Source organism: Microcebus murinus, chromosome 14, assembly GCF_040939455.1.
Source record: "Microcebus murinus isolate Inina chromosome 14, M.murinus_Inina_mat1.0, whole genome shotgun sequence".
NCBI classification, from domain to species: domain Eukaryota; kingdom Metazoa; phylum Chordata; class Mammalia; order Primates; family Cheirogaleidae; genus Microcebus; species Microcebus murinus.
Genome location: NC_134117.1, coordinates 80849801 through 80867439, shown reverse-complemented (window position 1 = coordinate 80867439; position 17639 = coordinate 80849801). Strand labels below are relative to the sequence as shown.

At 62.8% G+C, this 17639-nt stretch overlaps 4 pseudogenes; all 4 read right to left on the bottom strand.

Annotated features, from left to right (window-relative positions):
* Positions 1 to 2215: 2215 nt before the first annotated feature.
* LOC142876000 (uncharacterized) lies at positions 2216 to 2334 on the bottom strand (annotated as a pseudogene).
* A 3752-nt stretch (positions 2335 to 6086) lies between these two features.
* Positions 6087 to 6205, bottom strand: LOC142875999 (uncharacterized; annotated as a pseudogene).
* Positions 6206 to 9961: 3756 nt separating this feature from the next.
* LOC142875998 (uncharacterized) lies at positions 9962 to 10080 on the bottom strand (annotated as a pseudogene).
* A 3763-nt stretch (positions 10081 to 13843) lies between these two features.
* On the bottom strand, positions 13844 to 13962 carry LOC142876215 (uncharacterized; annotated as a pseudogene).
* Positions 13963 to 17639: the final 3677 nt, after the last annotated feature.

Below are 17639 nucleotides of genomic sequence, written 5' to 3'. Positions count from 1 at the left end.
GCTGTGGGAATGCGAAGCCCGGCTCCTTGTCTCAGAGCGGGGTTCCCAGGAGGATCAGGCTGAAGCTGGGACTTGGCCTCAAAGTGTCCCCTCGCATGGCCACCCCCTTCCCCTTCCTGCTCCTCTACTCCTGGTGCCCCTCCATCCAGGGGCCAGACCTTAAAGAGTCACCGCAAGAGAATCCTGGTCCCAAGGGAGCCTTCTGGGGGACCGGTGCTGAGAGAGGTTGTGGGCATGGCCCGCTGGGGCTCTGCCCGACCCAGGGCTGAGAGATGCAACCTCCCAGCTCTGGGTCCCTGCAGGAAGTGTTGGCAAACACAGGGCCGGTCCTCCAAAGGCCCAGGTGCAGGGAGCCCAGGCCAAGCAGCCTGTGGAAGAAGCCACTTGCCGTGCCACCCCGGGAACACGACTGCAGGCCCCGGCCCTTCCCACCTCCTCCTCCTCCTCCTCCCACCCGCACCCCCCCCCCGACATGGCACAGGGCTCGGAGACACCTCAGACTCTTGCTACCCAAAGTGCAAAGGGCATCAGTTGCTCCTCCAAACCCCCCGCCCAGCAGACCACGTTGTCCAGCCAGCCCCCGGGCCTCCCTGGGGTGCCCAGCACAAAAGTGCAGACACCCACCGGACCCTCAGTCTCAGTTTTCGGAGGTTTTTGCCACTCTAAGGACCCGCAGGCCAGCTGGGCCTTCGGGCAGGACAGAGAGCCCCGGGATCCCATCAGGAGGCGGTCCCCACCTCCGCGGCTCTCCCCTTGCGGGGGGCGGCAGCCGGCAGCCGCAGGGCCTCAGGGAAGACACCAGGCTGGGCCCCCCCGCGGCACAGCCGGGGCACGTCCCCCGCACGCGACTTAGGGACCGCTGCTGGAGACTGCTGCGGCCACCCTGCTGCCGGGTTTCTGGAGGGCTTCCTGGAAGCAGCGTCCACACCAAGCCCTTGGAAGGCCCAGGCGACGGAGGAGCCGGTCAGGCAGGGGCCGAGGACGGTGAGAGGCCCGGCGAGAAGGAGCATGTCAGGCAGGGGCAGAGGACGGTGACAGGCCGGGCGGGAAGGAGCCGGTCAGGCGGGGGCCCAGGACAGTGACGGGCCTGGCCGGGGAGGAGTGCGTCAGGCAGGGGCAGAGGAGACGGGCTGGGTAAGGGTTAGGGTTACAGTTAGGGCACAATTCACAATCGCAAAGATGTGGAAGCGACCCGAGTGCCCATCCATCCAGGAGTGCATTAATAAAATGTGGCGCGTGGACACCACGGAGTGCCATTCGGCTGTGAGGAGCAGCGGTGAGAGGGCGCCTCTCGTGTTCTCCTGGCCAGAGCTGGAACCCGTTCCAGTAGGCCAGGTATCCCAAGAATGGACACACGAGCACCACGTGAGCGCGCTCACCGGCAAATTGGTACGAACGGATGGACACCTAAGTGGACGGAGAGGAATCACCTTCATCGGGTGGGTGTCGGGCGGGTGGGGGGAGGGGATGGGCATACACATCCATTGGGAATGGGGTGGGTGCGCACCGACTGGGGGATGGGCGCACGTGAAGCTCTGACCCGAGGGGGGAGGCTTGGAGAGGGCAACGTACCCGACCTTAACATTGGTACCCCCACGATACGCTGGAGCAACATGAGAGGTATATGAATAAGAACACAGCGGGGAGGGGGGCACGGGCAACACATGTCACCTGAATACTTGGACTCCCATCATCTGCTTGAAAAGAGAGAGAAAAGAAAATGCAATAATAGAGGTAAGGGACACTTTTTAAAAATAATGAATCCGAAGAGAAAAGTAAAAGGAAGCCTGTGGAGCAGGTCTGGGTGTGACTCCGGATCCCCCAACATCAGGTGCCACCACCAAAGATTCCTACGTGTAGCCCATAGAACCCCAAAAGCAACGGGACGAGTTCTGGTCACACACTCCCTCAAAATGACATCCTGGCCTTCTTCTGGAACTCCCTCCCCTCTCAGACTCTCAAGGTTTCCTCCAGCGTGTCGGTTCCCACAGAGCAGACCTTTGGTCTGAGACCTGACAGTCCAGATGCCACGCGTGCTGCCGCGTGGCGGCGGTGTCGCGGCTCGGGACAAGAGGAGGCCCCACGGTGCGGGCTGGGGCGCCAGGCACCGCGGCGGGCGCTGAGGGTGGGGGTCACCCCCACCCCGGGCCGCCGCCGCGCTCCCAGAAAGGGGACAGAACAAGAGGCCAAAAAAAAACAAAAACAAAAAAGAAGCAGCCTGTGGCACCCGGTATTCCCAGGCGGTCTCCCATCCAAGTACTAACGAGGCCCGACCCTGCTTAGCTTCCGAGACCAGACGAGATCGGGCGCGTTCAGGGTGGTGTGGCCGTGGACGGCGGAGGGCGCCCCTGCCCCGCTCAAGAAGCCGAGCCTCTCTGCGCTAACCCCGCCGCCTCCTCCCGCCCCACGCACGCCCCGCGCCGGGCCTGTTGAGTTCGCCGCCGGGTCCAGCGGGCTCCGAGGGACGGGGGTGATGGGCGGGGCGGGGCGGGGGGCTGTCTCTCTACACACACACACACACACACACACTCACACTCACTCACACTCACACAAGATGCGCCTCCACGGCTGGACTCGTCAAGGTGGAGCCCTTCCAGCCCCCCTCGTCTCCTCCCCCGGCCTCGGCCTCCTTCACCTACCCGCTGCCCACCCCCAGCGCGTCGCCACCGCTGACTGCGCACGCGCGCGCGGGGCGCTCGCCCTTTGACCCCAGCCAGGGGCCGCCCTCCCCCACAACCCCTTTCAGCTGCGCCCCCCCTCGCCCTGTTGCTGGGCGGCCGCCTATTCCCCCGGGCCAGGGCTGGGGCACAGCGCAAGGGGGAGGGGAGCCAGTGTATGGGGCGTCTCTCTCTGGGGAGGTGTCCCATGGGTGGGGTGGGGTGGCGTGGTTTGTGGGGCGCTGAAGAAATCAGTCCCCTCCATCTCCTACCTCTGGAAAACGCCCAAGCCCGTGGAGAACTGCCGGCACCGCTTCGTGGGGGCCGGGACCCTCCTCTGTGTCCTCCTGTGGCCCGGTCCAAGGGGCCTGGGCCTGGCCGGGGCTGCATTGGACCCCGACCACCCTGGCGTGTGGACTCGCTAAAAGTCGGCGATTAGATATTGGATTCCAGCTTCCTTGAGGTCATTTCACTAATGAGTGCACCGGGAAGGGTTTCCTAATCCATCTGTGAGGGTGGCAACTGAAAGAGAATTTTTTTTTTTTTTTATGAGACACAGTCTCGCTTTGTTGCCTAGGCTAGAGTGAGTGCAGTGGCGTTAGCCTAGCTCACAGCAACCTCAAACTCCTGGGCTCAAGCAATCCTTCTGCCTCAGCCTCCCAAGTAGCTGGGACTACAGGCATGCGCCACCATGCCTGGCTCATTTTCCTATATATATTAGTTGGCCAATTAATTTCTTTCTATTTACAGTAGAGACCGGGTCTGGCTCTTGCTCAGGCTGGTTTCGAACTCCTGACCTCGAGCAATCCGCCCGCCTCGGCCTCCCAGAGAGCTAGGATTACAGGCTTGAGCCACCGCGCCCGGCCTGAAAGAGAATTTGAAAGCTGACAGAATAGGCGAGGAAAGGCATAGGAGATTTCCACACCCAGTAAGGAAGCCTTTCCCGAAATGGAAGAAAGAAAGGAGCAAACAGAGACACCGGTAGCCCGCCCGGATGAGAGTCTGCCCCTGAGAGAAAGTACCCTGACCAGGCTCACCCGTGGGTGGGTGGCGAGCTAGCGGCATTCAGAAGAGCGAGGCCCGCAGTCTGTGCGGAAGACACCTGCGCCTGGGTGTGTGTGGCGGCACGATTCCCAAGCAGCTCCAGATGTTAAACCAAGGAGAAGCCAGGGAGTTCCCAACGCCCCAGGTGTCCTCAGCCCACGACTGGCTGCTGTGGGAATGCGAAGCCCGGCTCCTTGTCTCAGAGCGGGGTTCCCAGGAGGATCAGGCTGAAGCTGGGACTTGGCCTCAAAGTGTCCCCTCGCATGGCCACCCCCTTCCCCTTCCTGCTCCTCTACTCCTGGTGCCCCTCCATCCAGGGGCCAGACCTTAAAGAGTCACCGCAAGAGAATCCTGGTCCCAAGGGAGCCTTCTGGGGGACCGGTGCTGAGAGAGGTTGTGGGCATGGCCCGCTGGGGCTCTGCCCGACCCAGGGCTGAGAGATGCAACCTCCCAGCTCTGGGTCCCTGCAGGAAGTGTTGGCAAACACAGGGCCGGTCCTCCAAAGGCCCAGGTGCAGGGAGCCCAGGCCAAGCAGCCTGTGGAAGAAGCCACTTGCCGTGCCACCCCGGGAACACGACTGCAGGCCCCGGCCCTTCCCACCTCCTCCTCCTCCTCCTCCCACCCGCACCCCCCCCCCCGACATGGCACAGGGCTCGGAGACACCTCAGACTCTTGCTACCCAAAGTGCAAAGGGCATCAGTTGCTCCTCCAAACCCCCCGCCCAGCAGACCACGTTGTCCAGCCAGCCCCCGGGCCTCCCTGGGGTGCCCAGCACAAAAGTGCAGACACCCACCGGACCCTCAGTCTCAGTTTTCGGAGGTTTTTGCCACTCTAAGGACCCGCAGGCCAGCTGGGCCTTCGGGCAGGACAGAGAGCCCCGGGATCCCATCAGGAGGCGGTCCCCACCTCCGCGGCTCTCCCCTTGCGGGGGGCGGCAGCCGGCAGCCGCAGGGCCTCAGGGAAGACACCAGGCTGGGCCCCCCCCGCGGCACAGCCGGGGCACGTCCCCCGCACGCGACTTAGGGACCGCTGCTGGAGACTGCTGCGGCCACCCTGCTGCCGGGTTTCTGGAGGGCTTCCTGGAAGCAGCGTCCACACCAAGCCCTTGGAAGGCCCAGGCGACGGAGGAGCCGGTCAGGCAGGGGCCGAGGACGGTGAGAGGCCCGGCGGGAAGGAGCATGTCAGGCAGGGGCAGAGGACGGTGACAGGCCGGGCGGGAAGGAGCCGGTCAGGCGGGGGCCCAGGACAGTGACGGGCCTGGCCGGGGAGGAGTGCGTCAGGCAGGGGCAGAGGAGACGGGCTGGGTAAGGGTTAGGGTTACAGTTAGGGCACAATTCACAATCGCAAAGATGTGGAAGCGACCCGAGTGCCCATCCATCCAGGAGTGCATTAATAAAATGTGGCGCGTGGACACCACGGAGTGCCATTCGGCTGTGAGGAGCAGCGGTGAGAGGGCGCCTCTCGTGTTCTCCTGGCCAGAGCTGGAACCCGTTCCAGTAGGCCAGGTATCCCAAGAATGGACACACGAGCACCACGTGAGCGCGCTCACCGGCAAATTGGTACGAACGGATGGACACCTAAGTGGACGGAGAGGAATCACCTTCATCGGGTGGGTGTCGGGCGGGTGGGGGGAGGGGATGGGCATACACATCCATTGGGAATGGGGTGGGTGCGCACCGACTGGGGGATGGGCGCACGTGAAGCTCTGACCCGAGGGGGGAGGCTTGGAGAGGGCAACGTACCCGACCTTAACATTGGTACCCCCACGATACGCTGGAGCAACATGAGAGGTATATGAATAAGAACACAGCGGGGAGGGGGGCACGGGCAACACATGTCACCTGAATACTTGGACTCCCATCATCTGCTTGAAAAGAGAGAGAAAAGAAAATGCAATAATAGAGGTAAGGGACACTTTTTAAAAATAATGAATCCGAAGAGAAAAGTAAAAGGAAGCCTGTGGAGCAGGTCTGGGTGTGACTCCGGATCCCCCAACATCAGGTGCCACCACCAAAGATTCCTACGTGTAGCCCATAGAACCCCAAAAGCAACGGGACGAGTTCTGGTCACACACTCCCTCAAAATGACATCCTGGCCTTCTTCTGGAACTCCCTCCCCTCTCAGACTCTCAAGGTTTCCTCCAGCGTGTCGGTTCCCACAGAGCAGACCTTTGGTCTGAGACCTGACAGTCCAGATGCCACGCGTGCTGCCGCGTGGCGGCGGTGTCGCGGCTCGGGACAAGAGGAGGCCCCACGGTGCGGGCTGGGGCGCCAGGCACCGCGGCGGGCGCTGAGGGTGGGGGTCACCCCCACCCCGGGCCGCCGCCGCGCTCCCAGAAAGGGGACAGAACAAGAGGCCAAAAAAAAACAAAAACAAAAAAGAAGCAGCCTGTGGCACCCGGTATTCCCAGGCGGTCTCCCATCCAAGTACTAACGAGGCCCGACCCTGCTTAGCTTCCGAGACCAGACGAGATCGGGCGCGTTCAGGGTGGTGTGGCCGTGGACGGCGGAGGGCGCCCCTGCCCCGCTCAAGAAGCCGAGCCTCTCTGCGCTAACCCCGCCGCCTCCTCCCGCCCCACGCACGCCCCGCGCCGGGCCGGGCCTGTTGAGTTCGCCGCCGGGTCCAGCGGGCTCCGAGGGACGGGGGTGATGGGCGGGGCGGGGCGGGGGGCTGTCTCTCTACACACACACACACACTCACACTCACTCACACTCACACAAGATGCGCCTCCACGGCTGGACTCGTCAAGGTGGAGCCCTTCCAGCCCCCCTCGTCTCCTCCCCCGGCCTCGGCCTCCTTCACCTACCCGCTGCCCACCCCCAGCGCGTCGCCACCGCTGACTGCGCACGCGCGCGCGCGGGGCGCTCGCCCTTTGACCCCAGCCAGGGGCCGCCCTCCCCCACAACCCCTTTCAGCTGCGCCCCCCCTCGCCCTGTTGTTGGGCGGCCGCCTATTCCCCCGGGCCAGGGCTGGGGCACAGCGCAAGGGGGAGGGGAGCCAGTGTATGGGGCGTCTCTCTCTGGGGAGGTGTCCCATGGGTGGGGTGGGGTGGCGTGGTTTGTGGGGCGCTGAAGAAATCAGTCCCCTCCATCTCCTACCTCTGGAAAACGCCCAAGCCCGTGGAGAACTGCCGGCACCGCTTCGTGGGGGCCGGGACCCTCCTCTGTGTCCTCCTGTGGCCCGGTCCAAGGGGCCTGGGCCTGGCCGGGGCTGCATTGGACCCCGACCACCCTGGCGTGTGGACTCGCTAAAAGTCGGCGATTAGATATTGGATTCCAGCTTCCTTGAGGTCATTTCACTAATGAGTGCACCGGGAAGGGTTTCCTAATCCATCTGTGAGGGTGGCAACTGAAAGAGAATTTTTTTTTTTTTTTTTTATGAGACACAGTCTCGCTTTGTTGCCTAGGCTAGAGTGAGTGCAGTGGCGTTAGCCTAGCTCACAGCAACCTCAAACTCCTGGGCTCAAGCAATCCTTCTGCCTCAGCCTCCCAAGTAGCTGGGACTACAGGCATGCGCCACCATGCCTGGCTCATTTTCCTATATATATTAGTTGGCCAATTAATTTCTTTCTATTTACAGTAGAGACCGGGTCTGGCTCTTGCTCAGGCTGGTTTCGAACTCCTGACCTCGAGCAATCCGCCCGCCTCGGCCTCCCAGAGAGCTAGGATTACAGGCTTGAGCCACCGCGCCCGGCCTGAAAGAGAATTTGAAAGCTGACAGAATAGGCGAGGAAAGGCATAGGAGATTTCCACACCCAGTAAGGAAGCCTTTCCCGAAATGGAAGAAAGAAAGGAGCAAACAGAGACACCGGTAGCCCGCCCGGATGAGAGTCTGCCCCTGAGAGAAAGTACCCTGACCAGGCTCACCCGTGGGTGGGTGGCGAGCTAGCGGCATTCAGAAGAGCGAGGCCCGCAGTCTGTGCGGAAGACACCTGCGCTCGGGTGTGTGTGGCGGCACGATTCCCAAGCAGCTCCAGATGTTAAACCAAGGAGAAGCCAGGGAGTTCCCAACGCCCCAGGTGTCCTCAGCCCACGACTGGCTGCTGTGGGAATGCGAAGCCCGGCTCCTTGTCTCAGAGCGGGGTTCCCAGGAGGATCAGGCTGAAGCTGGGACTTGGCCTCAAAGTGTCCCCTCGCATGGCCACCCCCTTCCCCTTCCTGCTCCTCTACTCCTGGTGCCCCTCCATCCAGGGGCCAGACCTTAAAGAGTCACCGCAAGAGAATCCTGGTCCCAAGGGAGCCTTCTGGGGGACCGGTGCTGAGAGAGGTTGTGGGCATGGCCCGCTGGGGCTCTGCCCGACCCAGGGCTGAGAGATGCAACCTCCCAGCTCTGGGTCCCTGCAGGAAGTGTTGGCAAACACAGGGCCGGTCCTCCAAAGGCCCAGGTGCAGGGAGCCCAGGCCAAGCAGCCTGTGGAAGAAGCCACTTGCCGTGCCACCCCGGGAACACGACTGCAGGCCCCGGCCCTTCCCACCTCCTCCTCCTCCTCCTCCCACCCGCACCCCCCCCCCCCGACATGGCACAGGGCTCGGAGACACCTCAGACTCTTGCTACCCAAAGTGCAAAGGGCATCAGTTGCTCCTCCAAACCCCCCGCCCAGCAGACCACGTTGTCCAGCCAGCCCCCGGGCCTCCCTGGGGTGCCCAGCACAAAAGTGCAGACACCCACCGGACCCTCAGTCTCAGTTTTCGGAGGTTTTTGCCACTCTAAGGACCCGCAGGCCAGCTGGGCCTTCGGGCAGGACAGAGAGCCCCGGGATCCCATCAGGAGGCGGTCCCCACCTCCGCGGCTCTCCCCTTGCGGGGGGCGGCAGCCGGCAGCCGCAGGGCCTCAGGGAAGACACCAGGCTGGGCCCCCCCCCGCGGCACAGCCGGGGCACGTCCCCCGCACGCGACTTAGGGACCGCTGCTGGAGACTGCTGCGGCCACCCTGCTGCCGGGTTTCTGGAGGGCTTCCTGGAAGCAGCGTCCACACCAAGCCCTTGGAAGGCCCAGGCGACGGAGGAGCCGGTCAGGCAGGGGCCGAGGACGGTGAGAGGCCCGGCGGGAAGGAGCATGTCAGGCAGGGGCAGAGGACGGTGACAGGCCGGGCGGGAAGGAGCCGGTCAGGCGGGGGCCCAGGACAGTGACGGGCCTGGCCGGGGAGGAGTGCGTCAGGCAGGGGCAGAGGAGACGGGCTGGGTAAGGGTTAGGGTTACAGTTAGGGCACAATTCACAATCGCAAAGATGTGGAAGCGACCCGAGTGCCCATCCATCCAGGAGTGCATTAATAAAATGTGGCGCGTGGACACCACGGAGTGCCATTCGGCTGTGAGGAGCAGCGGTGAGAGGGCGCCTCTCGTGTTCTCCTGGCCAGAGCTGGAACCCGTTCCAGTAGGCCAGGTATCCCAAGAATGGACACACGAGCACCACGTGAGCGCGCTCACCGGCAAATTGGTACGAACGGATGGACACCTAAGTGGACGGAGAGGAATCACCTTCATCGGGTGGGTGTCGGGCGGGTGGGGGGAGGGGATGGGCATACACATCCATTGGGAATGGGGTGGGTGCGCACCGACTGGGGGATGGGCGCACGTGAAGCTCTGACCCGAGGGGGGAGGCTTGGAGAGGGCAACGTACCCGACCTTAACATTGGTACCCCCACGATACGCTGGAGCAACATGAGAGGTATATGAATAAGAACACAGCGGGGAGGGGGGCACGGGCAACACATGTCACCTGAATACTTGGACTCCCATCATCTGCTTGAAAAGAGAGAGAAAAGAAAATGCAATAATAGAGGTAAGGGACACTTTTTAAAAATAATGAATCCGAAGAGAAAAGTAAAAGGAAGCCTGTGGAGCAGGTCTGGGTGTGACTCCGGATCCCCCAACATCAGGTGCCACCACCAAAGATTCCTACGTGTAGCCCATAGAACCCCAAAAGCAACGGGACGAGTTCTGGTCACACACTCCCTCAAAATGACATCCTGGCCTTCTTCTGGAACTCCCTCCCCTCTCAGACTCTCAAGGTTTCCTCCAGCGTGTCGGTTCCCACAGAGCAGACCTTTGGTCTGAGACCTGACAGTCCAGATGCCACGCGTGCTGCCGCGTGGCGGCGGTGTCGCGGCTCGGGACAAGAGGAGGCCCCACGGTGCGGGCTGGGGCGCCAGGCACCGCGGCGGGCGCTGAGGGTGGGGGTCACCCCCACCCCGGGCCGCCGCCGCGCTCCCAGAAAGGGGACAGAACAAGAGGCCAAAAAAAAACAAAAACAAAAAAGAAGCAGCCTGTGGCACCCGGTATTCCCAGGCGGTCTCCCATCCAAGTACTAACGAGGCCCGACCCTGCTTAGCTTCCGAGACCAGACGAGATCGGGCGCGTTCAGGGTGGTGTGGCCGTGGACGGCGGAGGGCGCCCCTGCCCCGCTCAAGAAGCCGAGCCTCTCTGCGCTAACCCCGCCGCCTCCTCCCGCCCCACGCACGCCCCGCGCCGGGCCGGGCCTGTTGAGTTCGCCGCCGGGTCCAGCGGGCTCCGAGGGACGGGGGTGATGGGCGGGGCGGGGCGGGGGGCTGTCTCTCTACACACACACACACACACACACTCACTCACTCACACTCACTCACACTCACACAAGATGCGCCTCCACGGCTGGACTCGTCAAGGTGGAGCCCTTCCAGCCCCCCTCGTCTCCTCCCCCGGCCTCGGCCTCCTTCACCTACCCGCTGCCCACCCCCAGCGCGTCGCCACCGCTGACTGCGCACGCGCGCGCGGGGCGCTCGCCCTTTGACCCCAGCCAGGGGCCGCCCTCCCCCACAACCCCTTTCAGCTGCGCCCCCCCTCGCCCTGTTGTTGGGCGGCCGCCTATTCCCCTGGGCCAGGGCTGGGGCACAGCGCAAGGGGGAGGGGAGCCAGTGTATGGGGCGTCTCTCTCTGGGGAGGTGTCCCATGGGTGGGGTGGGGTGGCGTGGTTTGTGGGGCGCTGAAGAAATCAGTCCCCTCCATCTCCTACCTCTGGAAAACGCCCAAGCCCGTGGAGAACTGCCGGCACCGCTTCGTGGGGGCCGGGACCCTCCTCTGTGTCCTCCTGTGGCCCGGTCCAAGGGGCCTGGGCCTGGCCGGGGCTGCATTGGACCCCGACCACCCTGGCGTGTGGACTCGCTAAAAGTCGGCGATTAGATATTGGATTCCAGCTTCCTTGAGGTCATTTCACTAATGAGTGCACCGGGAAGGGTTTCCTAATCCATCTGTGAGGGTGGCAACTGAAAGAGAATTTTTTTTTTTTTTTTATGAGACACAGTCTCGCTTTGTTGCCTAGGCTAGAGTGAGTGCAGTGGCGTTAGCCTAGCTCACAGCAACCTCAAACTCCTGGGCTCAAGCAATCCTTCTGCCTCAGCCTCCCAAGTAGCTGGGACTACAGGCATGCGCCACCATGCCTGGCTCATTTTCCTATATATATTAGTTGGCCAATTAATTTCTTTCTATTTACAGTAGAGACCGGGTCTGGCTCTTGCTCAGGCTGGTTTCGAACTCCTGACCTCGAGCAATCCGCCCGCCTCGGCCTCCCAGAGAGCTAGGATTACAGGCTTGAGCCACCGCGCCCGGCCTGAAAGAGAATTTGAAAGCTGACAGAATAGGCGAGGAAAGGCATAGGAGATTTCCACACCCAGTAAGGAAGCCTTTCCCGAAATGGAAGAAAGAAAGGAGCAAACAGAGACACCGGTAGCCCGCCCGGATGAGAGTCTGCCCCTGAGAGAAAGTACCCTGACCAGGCTCACCCGTGGGTGGGTGGCGAGCTAGCGGCATTCAGAAGAGCGAGGCCCGCAGTCTGTGCGGAAGACACCTGCGCTCGGGTGTGTGTGGCGGCACGATTCCCAAGCAGCTCCAGATGTTAAACCAAGGAGAAGCCAGGGAGTTCCCAACGCCCCAGGTGTCCTCAGCCCACGACTGGCTGCTGTGGGAATGCGAAGCCCGGCTCCTTGTCTCAGAGCGGGGTTCCCAGGAGGATCAGGCTGAAGCTGGGACTTGGCCTCAAAGTGTCCCCTCGCATGGCCACCCCCTTCCCCTTCCTGCTCCTCTACTCCTGGTGCCCCTCCATCCAGGGGCCAGACCTTAAAGAGTCACCGCAAGAGAATCCTGGTCCCAAGGGAGCCTTCTGGGGGACCGGTGCTGAGAGAGGTTGTGGGCATGGCCCGCTGGGGCTCTGCCCGACCCAGGGCTGAGAGATGCAACCTCCCAGCTCTGGGTCCCTGCAGGAAGTGTTGGCAAACACAGGGCCGGTCCTCCAAAGGCCCAGGTGCAGGGAGCCCAGGCCAAGCAGCCTGTGGAAGAAGCCACTTGCCGTGCCACCCCGGGAACACGACTGCAGGCCCCGGCCCTTCCCACCTCCTCCTCCTCCTCCTCCCACCCGCACCCCCCCCCCGACATGGCACAGGGCTCGGAGACACCTCAGACTCTTGCTACCCAAAGTGCAAAGGGCATCAGTTGCTCCTCCAAACCCCCCGCCCAGCAGACCACGTTGTCCAGCCAGCCCCCGGGCCTCCCTGGGGTGCCCAGCACAAAAGTGCAGACACCCACCGGACCCTCAGTCTCAGTTTTCGGAGGTTTTTGCCACTCTAAGGACCCGCAGGCCAGCTGGGCCTTCGGGCAGGACAGAGAGCCCCGGGATCCCATCAGGAGGCGGTCCCCACCTCCGCGGCTCTCCCCTTGCGGGGGGCGGCAGCCGGCAGCCGCAGGGCCTCAGGGAAGACACCAGGCTGGGCCCCCCCCGCGGCACAGCCGGGGCACGTCCCCCGCACGCGACTTAGGGACCGCTGCTGGAGACTGCTGCGGCCACCCTGCTGCCGGGTTTCTGGAGGGCTTCCTGGAAGCAGCGTCCACACCAAGCCCTTGGAAGGCCCAGGCGACGGAGGAGCCGGTCAGGCAGGGGCCGAGGACGGTGAGAGGCCCGGCGGGAAGGAGCATGTCAGGCAGGGGCAGAGGACGGTGACAGGCCGGGCGGGAAGGAGCCGGTCAGGCGGGGGCCCAGGACAGTGACGGGCCTGGCCGGGGAGGAGTGCGTCAGGCAGGGGCAGAGGAGACGGGCTGGGTAAGGGTTAGGGTTACAGTTAGGGCACAATTCACAATCGCAAAGATGTGGAAGCGACCCGAGTGCCCATCCATCCAGGAGTGCATTAATAAAATGTGGCGCGTGGACACCACGGAGTGCCATTCGGCTGTGAGGAGCAGCGGTGAGAGGGCGCCTCTCGTGTTCTCCTGGCCAGAGCTGGAACCCGTTCCAGTAGGCCAGGTATCCCAAGAATGGACACACGAGCACCACGTGAGCGCGCTCACCGGCAAATTGGTACGAACGGATGGACACCTAAGTGGACGGAGAGGAATCACCTTCATCGGGTGGGTGTCGGGCGGGTGGGGGGAGGGGATGGGCATACACATCCATTGGGAATGGGGTGGGTGCGCACCGACTGGGGGATGGGCGCACGTGAAGCTCTGACCCGAGGGGGGAGGCTTGGAGAGGGCAACGTACCCGACCTTAACATTGGTACCCCCACGATACGCTGGAGCAACATGAGAGGTATATGAATAAGAACACAGCGGGGAGGGGGGCACGGGCAACACATGTCACCTGAATACTTGGACTCCCATCATCTGCTTGAAAAGAGAGAGAAAAGAAAATGCAATAATAGAGGTAAGGGACACTTTTTAAAAATAATGAATCCGAAGAGAAAAGTAAAAGGAAGCCTGTGGAGCAGGTCTGGGTGTGACTCCGGATCCCCCAACATCAGGTGCCACCACCAAAGATTCCTACGTGTAGCCCATAGAACCCCAAAAGCAACGGGACGAGTTCTGGTCACACACTCCCTCAAAATGACATCCTGGCCTTCTTCTGGAACTCCCTCCCCTCTCAGACTCTCAAGGTTTCCTCCAGCGTGTCGGTTCCCACAGAGCAGACCTTTGGTCTGAGACCTGACAGTCCAGATGCCACGCGTGCTGCCGCGTGGCGGCGGTGTCGCGGCTCGGGACAAGAGGAGGCCCCACGGTGCGGGCTGGGGCGCCAGGCACCGCGGCGGGCGCTGAGGGTGGGGGTCACCCCCACCCCGGGCCGCCGCCGCGCTCCCAGAAAGGGGACAGAACAAGAGGCCAAAAAAAAACAAAAACAAAAAAGAAGCAGCCTGGGGCACCCGGTATTCCCAGGCGGTCTCCCATCCAAGTACTAACGAGGCCCGACCCTGCTTAGCTTCCGAGACCAGACGAGATCGGGCGCGTTCAGGGTGGTGTGGCCGTGGACGGCGGAGGGCGCCCCTGCCCCGCTCAAGAAGCCGAGCCTCTCTGCGCTAACCCCGCCGCCTCCTCCCGCCCCACGCACGCCCCGCGCCGGGCCGGGCCTGTTGAGTTCGCCGCCGGGTCCAGCGGGCTCCGAGGGACGGGGGTGATGGGCGGGACGGGGCGGGGGGCTGTCTCTCTACACACACACACACACACACACACTCACACTCACTCACACTCACACAAGATGCGCCTCCACGGCTGGACTCGTCAAGGTGGAGCCCTTCCAGCCCCCCTCGTCTCCTCCCCCGGCCTCGGCCTCCTTCACCTACCCGCTGCCCACCCCCAGCGCGTCGCCACCGCTGACTGCGCACGCGCGCGCGGGGCGCTCGCCCTTTGACCCCAGCCAGGGGCCGCCCTCCCCCACAACCCCTTTCAGCTGCGCCCCCCCTCGCCCTGTTGTTGGGCGGCCGCCTATTCCCCCGGGCCAGGGCTGGGGCACAGCGCAAGGGGGAGGGGAGCCAGTGTATGGGGCGTCTCTCTCTGGGAAGGTGTCCCATGGGTGGGGTGGGGTGGCGTGGTTTGTGGGGCGCTGAAGAAATCAGTCCCCTCCATCTCCTACCTCTGGAAAACGCCCAAGCCCGTGGAGAACTGCCGGCACCGCTTCGTGGGGGCCGGGACCCTCCTCTGTGTCCTCCTGTGGCCCGGTCCAAGGGGCCTGGGCCTGGCCGGGGCTGCATTGGACCCCGACCACCCTGGCGTGTGGACTCGCTAAAAGTCGGCGATTAGATATTGGATTCCAGCTTCCTTGAGGTCATTTCACTAATGAGTGCACCGGGAAGGGTTTCCTAATCCATCTGTGAGGGTGGCAACTGAAAGAGAATTTTTTTTTTTTTTTTATGAGACACAGTCTCGCTTTGTTGCCTAGGCTAGAGTGAGTGCAGTGGCGTTAGCCTAGCTCACAGCAACCTCAAACTCCTGGGCTCAAGCAATCCTTCTGCCTCAGCCTCCCAAGTAGCTGGGACTACAGGCATGCGCCACCATGCCTGGCTCATTTTCCTATATATATTAGTTGGCCAATTAATTTCTTTCTATTTACAGTAGAGACCGGGTCTGGCTCTTGCTCAGGCTGGTTTCGAACTCCTGACCTCGAGCAATCCGCCCGCCTCGGCCTCCCAGAGAGCTAGGATTACAGGCTTGAGCCACCGCGCCCGGCCTGAAAGAGAATTTGAAAGCTGACAGAATAGGCGAGGAAAGGCATAGGAGATTTCCACACCCAGTAAGGAAGCCTTTCCCGAAATGGAAGAAAGAAAGGAGCAAACAGAGACACCGGTAGCCCGCCCGGATGAGAGTCTGCCCCTGAGAGAAAGTACCCTGACCAGGCTCACCCGTGGGTGGGTGGCGAGCTAGCGGCATTCAGAAGAGCGAGGCCCGCAGTCTGTGCGGAAGACACCTGCGCTCGGGTGTGTGTGGCGGCACGATTCCCAAGCAGCTCCAGATGTTAAACCAAGGAGAAGCCAGGGAGTTCCCAACGCCCCAGGTGTCCTCAGCCCACGACTGGCTGCTGTGGGAATGCGAAGCCCGGCTCCTTGTCTCAGAGCGGGGTTCCCAGGAGGATCAGGCTGAAGCTGGGACTTGGCCTCAAAGTGTCCCCTCGCATGGCCACCCCCTTCCCCTTCCTGCTCCTCTACTCCTGGTGCCCCTCCATCCAGGGGCCAGACCTTAAAGAGTCACCGCAAGAGAATCCTGGTCCCAAGGGAGCCTTCTGGGGGACCGGTGCTGAGAGAGGTTGTGGGCATGGCCCGCTGGGGCTCTGCCCGACCCAGGGCTGAGAGATGCAACCTCCCAGCTCTGGGTCCCTGCAGGAAGTGTTGGCAAACACAGGGCCGGTCCTCCAAAGGCCCAGGTGCAGGGAGCCCAGGCCAAGCAGCCTGTGGAAGAAGCCACTTGCCGTGCCACCCCGGGAACACGACTGCAGGCCCCGGCCCTTCCCACCTCCTCCTCCTCCTCCTCCCACCCGCACCCCCCCCCCGACATGGCACAGGGCTCGGAGACACCTCAGACTCTTGCTACCCAAAGTGCAAAGGGCATCAGTTGCTCCTCCAAACCCCCCGCCCAGCAGACCACGTTGTCCAGCCAGCCCCCGGGCCTCCCTGGGGTGCCCAGCACAAAAGTGCAGACACCCACCGGACCCTCAGTCTCAGTTTTCGGAGGTTTTTGCCACTCTAAGGACCCGCAGGCCAGCTGGGCCTTCGGGCAGGACAGAGAGCCCCGGGATCCCATCAGGAGGCGGTCCCCACCTCCGCGGCTCTCCCCTTGCGGGGGGCGGCAGCCGGCAGCCGCAGGGCCTCAGGGAAGACACCAGGCTGGGCCCCCCCGCGGCACAGCCGGGGCACGTCCCCCGCACGCGACTTAGGGACCGCTGCTGGAGACTGCTGCGGCCACCCTGCTGCCGGGTTTCTGGAGGGCTTCCTGGAAGCAGCGTCCACACCAAGCCCTTGGAAGGCCCAGGCGACGGAGGAGCCGGTCAGGCAGGGGCCGAGGACGGTGAGAGGCCCGGCGAGAAGGAGCATGTCAGGCAGGGGCAGAGGACGGTGACAGGCCGGGCGGGAAGGAGCCGGTCAGGCGGGGGCCCAGGACAGTGACGGGCCTGGCCGGGGAGGAGTGCGTCAGGCAGGGGCAGAGGAGACGGGCTGGGTAAGGGTTAGGGTTACAGTTAGGGCACAATTCACAATCGCAAAGATGTGGAAGCGACCCGAGTGCCCATCCATCCAGGAGTGCATTAATAAAATGTGGCGCGTGGACACCACGGAGTGCCATTCGGCTGTGAGGAGCAGCGGTGAGAGGGCGCCTCTCGTGTTCTCCTGGCCAGAGCTGGAACCCGTTCCAGTAGGCCAGGTATCCCAAGAATGGACACACGAGCACCACGTGAGCGCGCTCACCGGCAAATTGGTACGAACGGATGGACACCTAAGTGGACGGAGAGGAATCACCTTCATCGGGTGGGTGTCGGGCGGGTGGGGGGAGGGGATGGGCATACACATCCATTGGGAATGGGGTGGGTGCGCACCGACTGGGGGATGGGCGCACGTGAAGCTCTGACCCGAGGGGGGAGGCTTGGAGAGGGCAACGTACCCGACCTTAACATTGGTACCCCCACGATACGCTGGAGCAACATGAGAGGTATATGAATAAGAACACAGCGGGGAGGGGGGCACGGGCAACACATGTCACCTGAATACTTGGACTCCCATCATCTGCTTGAAAAGAGAGAGAAAAGAAAATGCAATAATAGAGGTAAGGGACACTTTTTAAAAATAATGAATCCGAAGAGAAAAGTAAAAGGAAGCCTGTGGAGCAGGTCTGGGTGTGACTCCGGATCCCCCAACATCAGGTGCCACCACCAAAGATTCCTACGTGTAGCCCATAGAACCCCAAAAGCAACGGGACGAGTTCTGGTCACACACTCCCTCAAAATGACATCCTGGCCTTCTTCTGGAACTCCCTCCCCTCTCAGACTCTCAAGGTTTCCTCCAGCGTGTCGGTTCCCACAGAGCAGACCTTTGGTCTGAGACCTGACAGTCCAGATGCCACGCGTGCTGCCGCGTGGCGGCGGTGTCGCGGCTCGGGACAAGAGGAGGCCCCACGGTGCGGGCTGGGGCGCCAGGCACCGCGGCGGGCGCTGAGGGTGGGGGTCAC